General features: G+C 44.8%; 1 long non-coding RNA gene across 1 annotated transcript in view; it reads right to left on the bottom strand.

Annotated features, from left to right (window-relative positions):
* Positions 1–12820, bottom strand: part of LOC115091537 — a 46031-nt gene extending 33211 nt beyond the window's left edge. The window contains exon 1 of the long non-coding RNA XR_003856760.1: positions 12764–12820. This is a non-coding gene — a long non-coding RNA (uncharacterized LOC115091537). The remainder of the gene's footprint in view (positions 1–12763) is intronic.
* Between the last annotated feature and the right edge of the window lie 1009 nt (positions 12821–13829).

Genomic DNA, 13829 nt, shown 5'->3' with positions numbered 1-13829 from the left:
CTGTTTAAAAGTTACCTTTCCAATCTTTGCAGTTGCTCCTTTTTTTTTTTTTGCTATTTTCCTTATCACAGTCACCTTCTTTGAAAGATAAATACTGTCACAGTAGAATTCTTTAGTGCGCTCTCTCCAGTTATTAAGTCAAATTTGATAATGTTGTGATCACTATTGCTAAGTGGTACCAATACTGTTACTTTTCACACCAAATCCTGAGTTCACTAAGGACAGGTTCTAAAATAGTTTCCCCTCTTGTTCATTCTTGTGCTACCTGCTCTATGTTAGCTAAGTGCTATTAGGTTAAAGGAAGGCATTGTACCTTTAAACAGCAATATAATTTAGTAGAATTTAGATTACTGATAATTGATGATATTCTACTTTGGTTGGTTTGTTGGAATAATTTAATACAGGTCTTACTAAGAAAATGTATTCAGTTACTCCATTAAAAAAAACAACTCACTTTATTTTTTAGGAGTTAAAAGAGAATTTTGAGGGAATAACAGAAGAAAATATGATAAAGCATAAACGTTGTCAAGTTAAATGTAAGACATTGATAAGACAGGCAAGAGAGAATTTGAAAATAAGTTGGCTGTAGAGGCAAAAAATCACAGTAAAAACTTTTTTTAAATATATACGAAGCAGAAAGCCTGTGAGGGAGTCAGTTGGACCGTTAAATGATCGAGGGGTTAAAGGGGCACTTAGAGAAGATAAGGCCATTGCGGAAAGATTAAATGATTTCTTTGCTTCAGTGTTTACTGAAGAGGTTGTTGGGGAGGTACACGTAATGGAGAAGGTTTTCATGGGTAATGATTCAGGTGGACTGAATCAAATCATGGTGAACCTAGAAGATGTGGTAGGCCTGATTGACAAACTGAGGAGTAGTAAATCACCTGGACCGGATGGTATACACCCCAGAGTTCTGAAGGAACTAAAAAATGAAATTTCAGACCTATTAGTAAAAATTTGTAACTTATCATTAAAATCATCCATTGTACCTGAAGACTGGAGGATAGCAAATTAACCCCAATATTTAAAAAGGGCTCCAGGGGCAATCTGGGAAACTACAGACTGGTTAGCCTGACTTCAGTGCCAGGAAAAATAGTGGAAAGTGTTCCAAACATCAAAATCACAAAACATATAGAAAGACATGGTTTAATGGAACAAAGTCAGCATGGCTTTACCCAGGGCAAGTCTTGCCTCACAAATCTGCTTCACTTTTTTGAAGGAGTTAATAAACACGTGGATAAAGGTGAACCGGTAGATGTAGTATACTTGGATTTTCAGAAGGCATTTGACAAAGTTCCTCATGAGAGGCTTCTAGGAAAAGTAAAAAGTTATGGGATAGGTGGCAATGTCCTTTCGTGGATTGCAAACTGGCTAAAAGACAGGAAACAGAGAGTAGGATTAAATGGACAATTTTCTCAGTGGAAGAGAGTGGACAGTAGAGTGCCTCAGGGATCTGTATTGGGACCCTTACTTTTCAATATGGGGCAGATTTTAAAAAGTTGCGCGAGTGCGTACTTTTGTTCGCGCAGCAAGCGCGAACAAAAGTACACCTGATTTTATAAGATACGCGCGTAGCCGCGCGTATCTTATAAAATCTGGGGTCGGCGCGCGCAAGGCTGCGCAATATCGGCAGCCTGCGCGTGCCGAGCCACGCAGCCTGCCTCCGTTCCCTCCAAAGCCGCTCCGATTTCGGAGCGGCCTTGGAGGGAACCTTCCTTCGCTCTCCCCGCACCTTCCCCTCCCTTCCCCTACCTAACCAGCCCCCCTGCCCTATCTAAACCCCCCCCTTACCTTTGCGCACGTCGGCCGGGTGCCCCGCTCCGTGGTCTGGTCCCGGGGGCTGTTCCGGAGGCCGCGGCCACGCCCCCGGAACTCCCCCGGGCCAAACCACGCCCACGTCACCGCCCCCGAAACGCCATGCTCCGCCCCCTAAACGGTTCGTCATCTCGACACGCCCCCTCGACACGCCCCGACATGCCCCCGACAGGAAGCCCCGGGACTTACGCGCTTCCCGGGGCTTTAGGCGCGCCGGCGCGCGAGGGCCCTGCGCGCGTAAATCCGGAATCATTTACGCGCGTGGGCCTTTGAAAATCCGCCCCTATATTTATAAATGATCTGGAAAGAAATACGACGAGTGAGATAATCAAATTTGCAGATGACACAAAATTGTTCAGAGTAGTTAAATCACAAGCAGATTGTGATAAATTGCAAGAAGAACTTGTGAGGCTGGAAAAGTGGGCGTCCAAATGGCAGATGAAATTTAATGTGGTTAAGTGCAAGGTGATGCATATAGGGGAAAATAACCCATGCTATAATTACACAATGTTGGGTTCCATATTAGGTGCTACAACCCAAGAAAGAGATCTAGGTGTCATAGTGGATAACACATTAAAATCGTCTGTTCAGTGTGCTGCAGCAGTCAAAAAAGCAAACAGAATGTTGGGAATTATTAGAAAGGGAATGGTGAATCAAACGGAAAATGTCATTATGCCTTTGTATCGTTCCATGGTGAGACCGCACCTTGAATGTTGTGTACAATTCTGGTCGCCACATCTCAAAAAAGATATAATTGCAATGGAGAAGGTACAGAGAAGGGCTACCAAAATGATAAGGGGAATGGAACAGCTCCCCTATGAGGAAAGACTAAAGAGGTTAGGACTTTTCAGCTTGGAGAAGAGACGGCTGAGGGGGATATGATAGAGATGTTTAAAATTATGAGAGGTCTAGAATGGGTAGATGTGAATCGGTTATTTACTCTTTCGGATAGTAGAAAGACTAGGGGGCACTCCATGAAGTTAGCATTGGGCACATTTAAAACTAATTGGAGAAAGTTCTTTTTTACTCAACGCACAATTAAACTCTGGAATTTGTTGCCAGAGGATGTGGTTAGTGCAGTTAGTACAGCGGTGTTTAAGAAAGGATTGGATAAGTTCTTGGAGGAGAAGTCCATTATTTGCTATTAAGTTCACTTAGAGAATAGCCACTGCCATTAGCAGTGGTAACATGGAATAGACTTAGTTTTTGGGTACTTGCCAGGTTTTTATGGCCTGGATTGGCCACTGTTGGAAACAGGATGCTGGGCTTGATGGACCCTTGGTCTGACTCAGTATGGCATTTTCTTATGTTCTTATGTTAAAAGCCTGTGTGTTTAAAAGTTAATAAAACTTTAGATGGTAACTTTAAATCGGCACACAGGCACAATTTGGTGCATGTTCATCAATGCTGTTACAAACCTTGAAACTTACCCTACCTGGTTTCCTCCCCAGAGATAGCCAGTGATGAAACAGACTTTCAGTTTCAAAACATAACATTTATTAAGTAGCCTAAAGATCTTAAAGTAATGGCTGTATTTGTTTATTTCATGCATTCATACAAAGTTAAGATAGCGGAAACAATAAGGAATCAGGAGATTACATTTCCTTATGGGAGTAAAGGAGCCCATATTATAGAATATACTGTTTTGTGAGTGACGCCAATTTACTCAATATTTTAAATTTGCCTTAGTCTTTTTATATACTGCTAAACATGGCTCGCATATGCTTACCCCTCCCCTTGCTCATCCCTATGTTTATCACATATGCTGCTTACTCAGTACTTCCGTTGTTTCTAGTAACTTTCTTTGCACCTTCCTTATCAGGAATTCACTCTGGGGTAGGCGTAACTTTTGGATTAAAGGTAGGGGAGGTTTAGATAGGGCTGGGGGGTAGGTTAGGTGGGTTAGGTAGGGGAAGGGAGGGGAAGGTGTGCAGGGTGGTGGAAGGAAAACATTACATCTCACATGGCAGAGTCAACCTGGAAAAATATAAACCTGGCATGCAGCAAAATTAAGGTAATGGTTACAGTGAAATTACAGTTCCATTGAAACTAAACATTCTGATATGCCTTCAGCAAATAGCGGTCATAAAGCTACTTTCTTGTTTCTATTGTTATGCCTCTAGTAGGCACTACCACATGTTCTGGTGTAGAATAATTCCAGTTTTATTTTTTAACCTTGGAATAAATTCTCTCAGCAGAATCTTAGCTTCAGAGATATCTGCCTTCACTACTGGGAAAGTCTTCTCCACCCTGAGAAACAGCAAACATTGTTAGTGAATACTTGCAATTTTGACATAAAGGCAATTTGATAAAATCAATTTGTATTTGCAAGAAAAGGCCTAGGGGGTGCTATAGGTGTGTCGGTGTGATGACCAAATCTTGGATGCTTTGTAATAGCAGGAACCCTGACTGCTGAAACTATTCCCACCAATGATACCATGCCAAGGATTGCTCGTAACTTTTTCAATGTCCCAAGGAAGCTGTACTTGCAAAACAGCCTTAATTCTCTCAGTAGTCATTTAATACTGGCCAGGATTTATTTTTGTGTGATTAACTCTTATTATAGACACTTAGAAAAACAGGGATATGATCTGGCATCTTTAGGATATAACATACTCTTTAACTAACTTGCTTCAACATTGAATAACATCGCCATGCCATAACCTAGTCTATCAGGTTCACTTACATGTACCCTCAGAAAACCTCACAGTAGTAACGCTCTGCTTAAACTGTTATAAACCTGCCGCGGAGTTAATCCCCATGAGCAGGCCTCGCTTACCCCGTGCTGCTGCCTTCCCGTCACAGCTGGTCACCGCCAACGTCGGGCCTGCCTACGCGACGGGAGCCGCAGACTCAATTTCCTCTTGCGGCACAGAGGCCGCTCCTCTCACTCTCTTCACGTCGGCCAGAGCTGCGGACTTCTCTGTTCTTCTATGCAGCAAGGAGCTGCCGCCGACGTCGTCTTCATCTTTGCGGCTGAGGCAGCAAGCCCCGGACTGCATTGGTGGCTGGAGCTGCCCCCGGGGCCTTCTGCAGCAGCTGGAGCCACTGCCATCATCGGGGCCTTCCTTTAGGCTCAGTCCTGCTGCTTCGCGACATCGACGTCGAGCAGGACCGCTGTCCATGGTCCTGCACAGCTTCCTGCCTCCTTCCTCCTAGGCGCGCGGCTGCGCCTCTCTTCTATATTTAAAGGGCCCACGGCCGGATATGCCCTGGGCCTCACCTTTGTGACTATTTCCTGTTGCAGCCCTATAAAAGAGCTGGTCTTTCCATTGTTCTTTGCCTTGCATCGGAGTGACTTCAGTCTGGAGGCTCCTGTCTGCCAGAGCTCCGTCAGGTCTTCTGTCTTCTTCGTGGAGCTCCTCGTCTTGTCTGCTTTGTACCATGTCTTCGTGTCATGTCTTCATTGCCTGAAGTCCCCGTCCAGGTGTCCTGGTGTCTCATCTCCTGGTTTATCGTTTCCTGGTGTTCCAGCCCTCCTTGGTGTTCATTCTTGCTCCAGATCCTTCTGTTCTGCCGGCTGTGGATCTCCAGGTGACACAGCTTCATCATGGGAGATGCTGGCAGTGGACTGGTGTCCTGTGCTCCCGTGCTGTCTTATCCTGCCAGCCTTTGTGGTGCTTTGGATGACATCTGGCTCCGTCGTCAAAGTTCTGCCTCGGCTGGATTCTTCCCTGTGCTCGTCCCGCTCTCCTCGTGGTCCATGACCAGCCTCCTTGGGTTGTGTAGGGCACGTAGTGGGACAGGGTGGTCCACAACCAGCCCATTGGGTCCGCCCATTAAGGTGGGCTGAGTAGGGTGCACTGAGAGACAGTGCCAATGTCTTCCTGCCTAGCTTCTCATCTTGTCTGGATGTTGTCAAGTTCCTCATCTTGTCTCTGATGCCGTTGCATCAGCCTTGGTGTCATGTCATCCATAGCCTTGGTGTCATGTCTTCAACAGCCCTGGTGTCATGTCTTCAAACAGCCTTGGTGTCATGTCTTCAACAGCCCTGGTGTTATGTCTTCAAAAGCCCTGGTGTCATGTCTTCAAACAGCCTTGGTGTCATGTCTTCAACAGCCCTGGTGTCATGTCTTCGCTTCAACCCTTGTCTGTGATGCTGTCGCATCAACCTTGGTGTCATGTCTTTGTGTCAAGGCCTCCATCTGCCCTCAACCTCAGGCCGGTCTGCTGCTCCATGCCGATCCAAGCAGCAGGTCCGAAAGGGTTCGGAACAGTTGGAGGACTGTTCTCCTACCAACATCATCATGTTGTTGGCGCTGGGAGCTTGCAGGCCCAGCAGAGGGCAAGACTGTGTCTCTGCCATCCTGGGACATGTCGCCAACCCTCGGTTCAGTCCTGGATTTGTCTGAGGTCAGGCTGAGGCCCAAGGGCACACTAAAACACCCCCTTCTTAACACAAACAAGCAATACTCTTTCCAAAAAAAGGAAGAGCCCATTCAATTCTGCATTCCCTGCACCGACAAGACAGATTTCCACTCACTGCAAATGAAATTAAACATTCTTGCCAAATCAAGGTTATTATTATTATTAGTATTCTTAAAATCTTTTAATTCCTCACAATCTGTTTTTTAAACTAAAATATTAATTTATTGAATGGAGTTTTCTCCTCCGTTTGTATTCTTCTGAGAAACATTTTCCTGCATCAACCACTCACCCACCTTTCTCTCTGCTGTTCACCCCTTAACTGCCTTGTACTTTCAAGTTTTAAACTTTAACATTAGTAATTAACTCCCTTAGGAATTCTGAAGCAAAGAAAAGTAATATATCCTTTTCTGATAATAAATTAAATACTCATAGCCTTTCAAAATCTAATTATTATATGAAAATAGCTTCAAATGAGCACATTTTGCACAAACATGTCTCACAATTATATAGTGCAGAGCAGGAAGCAGGAATGCCAATAGATCATATCCAAAATAAAGGCAAATAGTAGAAACACTTACTTTTTAAGTCTAATCACATGGGAAAACTGTTTGTTTGTTTTTCATTTACTAAAGAAACTACTTTGAATTGTTTTACCTAAAGAAATCCTAATCCGTTCTAACCACGTGATTTTTAATATATTAAAGCAGAAAAGTAAAAAGGAATCTTATTGTTATGGTTATGTGGTGTTGGAGTGGATTCTTGGGTATTGTGGTGATGGCCACTCCCATGGGGAGGTGCCCCATGAGGAACCGCTAGTCTCTATACATGCAGACCCAGAGAAGTTGTATTTATCGTACAGCTCAATGGTACTGCCCGGGGAGCAGGCAGCAGTGAAAGTAACCCAGTAAAGTAGTCCAGTTGTCCTCAGCAGAGGAGACCAGTCTCACACTCGAGTAGGTGATAGGCAGCGCGGCATAGCAGGGACAGGTCCCGGATGTAGACACAGAGCGCTGAAGTTGAAGGTGAGACAGACTGAAAGGGTTAGTTCTCACTGAAGCAGAAAGCTGTATTGTTGAAGGTCCTGGCAGGCAGAAGTTGTTCAGTGGCAGGCACCAGATTAAGGAGAGAAGGCCCTCGAGGAGTGAGTATCCGGTATCCCAAGATAGGTACCTGAAATAAAGCAGAGAGGCCCACAAAGAATGGGTACCCACATTAGTGAAGAAATACCCCAAAGGGCAGAGAGAGCTTCCTGCAGCAGCTGGGAAGTGGCAGAGCAGTTTAGACCGGAGGCAATCCAATCCTTGCTAACTCAGTTTGTTAGAAAATGAAGTGCAGGCTAAATACCAGGATGTGATGATGTCACTCGGAGGGGACAACCCCGAGGTTCCTGCCATGACGTGGATAAAGACGTGGGTGGCGTGTGTGCATGCACCCTAGGAGGCCCTCAGGAAAATCATGGCGAACACCATCGCCGTTGATGATCTGGCGACACTGGAGAGAGTGGCATGAAGACATGGCAGCAGCCATCTTCCCAAGGCTTGAGGAGCGAGAAGGAGGAAAGGTGAGGCACAGAGGTCGAAGCCGTCTGAGACCGACGGGCACAACACTTCTCTCATTTAGAGATGTGCAATTGTTTATGACGAACTAGGCAATTACAACGAAATTGCCTAGTTCGTCGTGGTTCGGGGGCCCCGAAACCCGAAAAGGATTTTCACCGAACTTCGGGGAAAATCCGTTTTTCGGGTTTGCATGGGGAGAGAGGCAATTTTTTTTTTTCCAATTTAAAAACCACCCCAAACATTAAGATTAACTATAATACAACCCCCCCCCCCCCAATCCCGATCCCTCCCAAGACTTGCCAACATCCCTGGTGGTCCAGCGGGGTCCCTGGTGCCATTTGTTCCTCTGTGCACATGTGCGCCATTGTCAGCCTTGCTCAAAATGGTGCCGAACAGCCTCTGAATTACTATGTCACAGGGGCTACCGGCGCCATTGGTCAGCTCCTGTCACATGGTAGGAGAACCGACCAATGGCGCCAAAAGCCCCTGTGACATAGTATGGGCAAAGGCTATCGGCGTCATTTTGATTTCTGGCGGCCGACAAGGAAATCACTCCCGGACCCCCAGGGATTATTGGCAAGCCTTGGGATGGGGGTCAGGGGCCTCCTCCTGACCCCCCCCCCCCCAAATGCCTTAAATTACCTGGGGGTCCAGCGGCGATCCGTAGCTAAATCGGGGGAAGGGGGAGGGCAGGAAAACCGGCACACTAAAACCCCCTAAAACCCCTAAAACCCACGGGGGTTCCGGACCCCGGCTGAACGACCTCCTGCAGTCGATCTCCTGCCGGCGCCATTTTCCGTACGGAAAACGATTCGCAGCAGGAGATTGCTCCCGGACCCCCGCTGGACCCCCAGGGACTTTTGGCCAGCTTGGGGGGGGCCTCCTGACCCCCACAAGACTTGCCAAATTCCAGCGGGGGTCCGGAACGACCTCCTGCAGTCGAATCGTGTTGGTCTATGGCCGCCGCCATTTTGCGCCGCCATTTTGCAAAATGGCGGCGCAGAATGGCGCCGGCTGAAGACAACACGATTCAATTGCAGGAGGCCGTTCCGGACCGCCGCTGGACCCCCAGGTAATTTAAGGCATTTGGGGGGGGGGGTTCGGGAGGGTGGGGGATTTAATTTAAAGGGTCGGGGGTGGGTTTTAGGGGGTTTTAGTGTGCCGGTTTTCCTGCCCTCCCCCTTCCCCCGATTTACGATTTTTTGACGATAAATCGGGGGAATTGGTATTGTATCGTGGCCCTAACGATTTTTGACGATTTAAAATATATCGGACGATATTTTAAATCGTCAAAAAACGATTCACATCCCTAATACAAATATCTTTACAAATTATAAAAATAAACAGTAAATGTAAGGTTCCCTGTATTATAGCCTAACCAAGGGTTACATTCTGATTCTTTGCTCTCTCAAGGGGAAGGGGAGTGTGGAACTGATCCTGAACTCTTAGGAATCTAATCTGGTGCCTATCTTATGCTCCCGTATAACCATAAACATGTTAAAATAATGCAAATGCCATGTTAAATACTTTCCTGGCTTTTATGCTTAATGAATTATGGCAATTGTTGCAAAACCAGGGTTGTAAAACTGCCGTCCTCACACTGCCCATTTCTTACAATGCTTAGTAATGATTTTAACATCATGTGGGAAAAATTCACAAACTAATGCTAGGGAACTGAGGAATCCTGTACCTTGTGAAATAATAAATTTAAACTTAGAATGCCTTAGAAAATACAAACTGCCAACGTTAAGCTACTATGTAATAGTCAGCAATGAAACAAAAATTCAGCAAAAAGTAAGCACCAAGAATGTTCAACTGGGGACCTTATCTCCCGTGTTTACATTCATCCGGGGCCCTTATCTCCTGTGTTTACATCCCGAGGACCATACCTCTCGGGTTATATGACTGGTAACCAAAGAAATATCTCAGCCTTATAGCTCTCTTTATTAATAAAAGCAAGCAAGAAAGGAGAGTAGCAGAAACTGCCTAAAACTCACCTCGCTCACCCCCTACGTTTGCTGGTAAATTCCCTTCATGCACTTCTCAAACATCACACATTCTGCTTACTCGGTACTTCCTTTGTCTCTAGAAACTTTCTTGGCACTTTCTTTATCAGGAATTAACTCTGCACTTTCACGCCATTTTCAGCCTTGGGCTGACAATTACATTTTTCCCTCTTCAGGCCTTTTTATTCCAGTTACTAGTCAACATGAGGCAGTTTTCTTAAAGCAATAATTTAACCTAATTCTTCAATGCACACCTAGATATGTGGCCATATTATAATTTGCTCACACATATGCACGCAAGTTATAAAATAGCCTGGCTTTGCACAAGTGTGGTCAATTGTAAGTGAGCATGGACCTAGGCACAATAATCACAATTCTAACAATTAAGTTAGGGTATTTTATAATAGAGGTGTGCATCCGTTTTCCACGTATTTGTAATCCACAACTTATTTTTTGCTATCTGTTAAATACGTGGGGAGGCGAAACGCATCACGACTCCCCACATATTAAACAGATTTCTCTTTTATTCGGCCTAAATAAAAATTTAACCCCTCCACCCTCCTGACCCCCCCAAGACTTACCAAAACTCTCTGGTGGTCCAGCGGTGGGGTCCGGGAACTCACTCACACCCTCGGCGCCGATAGCCTTTGTCACAGGGGCTACCGGTGCCATTGGTCAGCCCCTGTCACATGGCCATCGGCGCCATCTTGTGCTCCTACCATGTGACAGGGGCTGACCAATGGCACCGGTAGCCCCTGTGACATAGTATGGGCAAAGGCTATCAGTGCCATTTTGAGTCCTGGCGTCGGACGGCAGGTTACTCCGGGACCCCCGTTGGACCCACAGGGACTTTTGGCCAGCTTGGGGGGGCCTCCTGACCCCCACAAGACTTGCCAAAAGTCCAGCGGGGGTCCGGGAGCGACCTCCTTTCACGCCGGCCGTCCGATCCCAATACTCAAAATGGCACCGATCGCCTTTGCCCTCACTATGACGGCGATCGGCGCCATTTTGAGACTCAACATCGCCATCCCGCCAATACTCAAAATGGCGCCGATCGCCGTCATAGTGAGGGCAAAGGTGATCGGCGCCATTTTGAGTATTGGGATCGGACGGCCAGCATGCAAGGAGGTCGCTTCCCGACCCCCGCTGGACTTTTGGCAAGTCTTGTGGGGGTCAGGAGGACCCCCCAAGCTGGCCAAAAGTACCTGTGGGTCCAACGGGGGTCCCGGAGCGACCTGCTGTCCGACGCCAGGACTCAAAATGGCGCTGATAGCTTTTGCCCATACTATGTCACAGGGGCTACCGGTGCCATTGGTCAGCCCCTGTCACATGGTAGGAGCACAAGATGGCGCCGATGGCCATGTGACAGGGGCTGACCAATGGCACCGGTAGCCCCTGTGACAAAGGCTATCGGCGCCGAGGGTGTGAGTGAGTTCCCGGACCCCACCGCTGGACCACCAGGGAGTTTTGGTAAGTCTTGGGGTGCTCAGGAGGGTGGGGGGTTGTAGTTAATTTAGTAGTAATGTATTTACAGATCGACAACTTATTGAATTCTCCATACTTCCGCATGAAACGGAATTGACCCCCCACAAATACCTATTGCGTAAGCAACGAAAACATTTTGCCTGCACATTCCTATTTTATAATGGGTGAGCATTTCATGCCATTGCCAGCTTCACCAGTTCATTCACCAGTTCACCCAGTTAAGAGCAAGGTCCTCCAAACCCTCCTAGTTTGATAGCCTGCACTTCCCCCAGTTTCCCCAAACTCTTTAACTCCAGTCAAAATGACTGGTTTTAATATTTTTTAAACTTACACACGTCCTCTAGCAAAAGTAAACTTAAGCAGTGGTGGACTTGGGTGCACGCAAAGTTGTATAAGTATTTACATACAAATCTCTTGGCCATGCCCTGAAATGTGCACGCCCCACCCAGACCATGCTCACAACATGCCCCTTTTTGAAATTAAGTGAGATGTGCATGCAGTGGGAGATATGCATGCATCTAGGCATCTAAGCCTGACTTGTATGCACATCCCCTATTTTATGTGCATGTCGAGCTTTTAAAATTCACTTTAGTCTTCAAAATGCAATCAAGTCACCAACTGCTACTGAGAGAAGGTACAGGATCAAGAAATGTTTCCACTTCCTTATCATGTATGTGGCATATGCAGCCAAAGATTTCATTTTTAATGTAGCAATTATTTTTTCTGGACAATGCCATGATTCTTTTATTCTCTCACATTCAGGGCTATAGCAGCTGTAGAGAATGGCTAAATTAGAGATGGATAATTTATATATTAGTTTATACTTTCATTAAATTGCAAACCCTACAGCTTTTGCAAACCAAATGCCATGCATAGTCTACTAGTTAGCTTAATTACTCTCACTTAAGTTTCTTCTTTATCCTGATCTCTGAATCAGTTCTCTTCAGGAACCATGAAAGACATGGGTTCAAAGGACAAGTGGTAAACTTCATATTCATTAGATTAACCTTGAGTTTGACAGCATTCACCTTTTGGAAATCAAATATATCCTTACTCTCAATCATTAAGTCTTCTACATATTAATGAGAAGTAGTAAATGATTTAGTGCAAAACTTTTTTTAATTTCTAACATTTTAACCTACTCACATTGCACCCTACCTGTCCTCAACAGACAGACATCATTTAATGCAGCTAAGTGCATTATATATATTGATGTTGGTAGTTCATCAATAAAGGGAACTATAATCAGTAATGGTCCAACCAGGTAAGATGGTAGACCAATAAATTTGACCCCAATTCAGAGCCTCAGACTCCTGGGTACACCAAAACTGATCCAAAATGTGTCCCATGGTATGGGTAGGTACTGTGATTAATTGCAGGAGCCCTAAATTTCACATAGCAGAAAAAAGATATTGAGAAGCTACACAATTAGGCTCATCTAAGTGCACATGAAAATCTCCTATGTCAATAACCCTAAGAGAGGATAAAATCAAATCAGCTGTCAAATCAAACATCTTATAATGTACTCACCAGTTCAGTTGGAGGTGGAGTCAGTAAAATTTAACATCCCCATCTGCTATCCCCAATATAACACACAAACACAGCCCACTGACTGCTGTTTTGTTCTTTTTAACTATAGCTAAGGTGGAGCAGTAAATTATTACCACACCACTCCCTCTTTTTCCTGTTCTTAGCTGATGAAGTAATGAATAACCTGGGGCATAATTAGAAGACATTAATCCCTTTTGAGTTTGGAAACAAAGATTCTGAAATACAAACTACTAAGCTGCAGTAATATGTTAACAATCAGCATAGGTGTTACAGCACAGATAGCAATTCTGCACATTGTCTGTATATTCACAAAGTCATTGCAACAAGGGTATATTTATGAATTAATTGCATAAAAAAGCATTGAAATCAGTAGGAATGTTATCAAACCACATTATTTGATGGACAATTAACCACAACTGAAAAGATATGGTTAATTTCACCACTGGAGCATCAAAATGCTAACACATGATCTGATATTCCCACCCCCTAAGACACCTTTAAAATCTTACTGTACATCCCAAGTATTCCAGCTGTGGCAGGAGTACCCCCTTGGACTCCTGTTATGGCCCACACCATTTTCACAATAGCACTGGTTGACCTCAGGTGCCCTTTTCCCCATCATGTCCTAGGATAGTTTTTTTATGAACTGTTTCATGAGACACTTGCTGACTCGCATAATTCACAGTGAAGTATATTGATAGAGACACAGCCATTATTGACTTTCATGAAAGCTGAGTATGTTACAGTTTATTTTGTGTGAAGCAAGAATATGTTTTAATCCCTGTGTTTGCCTTATTTACAGATATATCAAGCTAATATTATTGTGATACGACTCATATTTGTGAAAGCGGCTCTTGATGCATAGCAATTACTTCAAAACATAGACCTGTGTCAGGGATTGAAGGGGATAATTATTAATAAAGCAAAATGTTTTATTTTCAAATGGAAACAGTTAAAAAAAAAAAAAACTTCAAAGTAACACGGACATTATAAACAGGCAATTCCGGTCACCACTTCTCAATAATGATATAATTAAATTCGAAAA

The sequence above is a fragment of the Rhinatrema bivittatum genome, chromosome 5 (genome assembly GCF_901001135.1).
Source record: "Rhinatrema bivittatum chromosome 5, aRhiBiv1.1, whole genome shotgun sequence".
Classification (NCBI taxonomy): domain Eukaryota; kingdom Metazoa; phylum Chordata; class Amphibia; order Gymnophiona; family Rhinatrematidae; genus Rhinatrema; species Rhinatrema bivittatum.
This window is presented reverse-complemented; position numbering and strand designations above follow the sequence as displayed.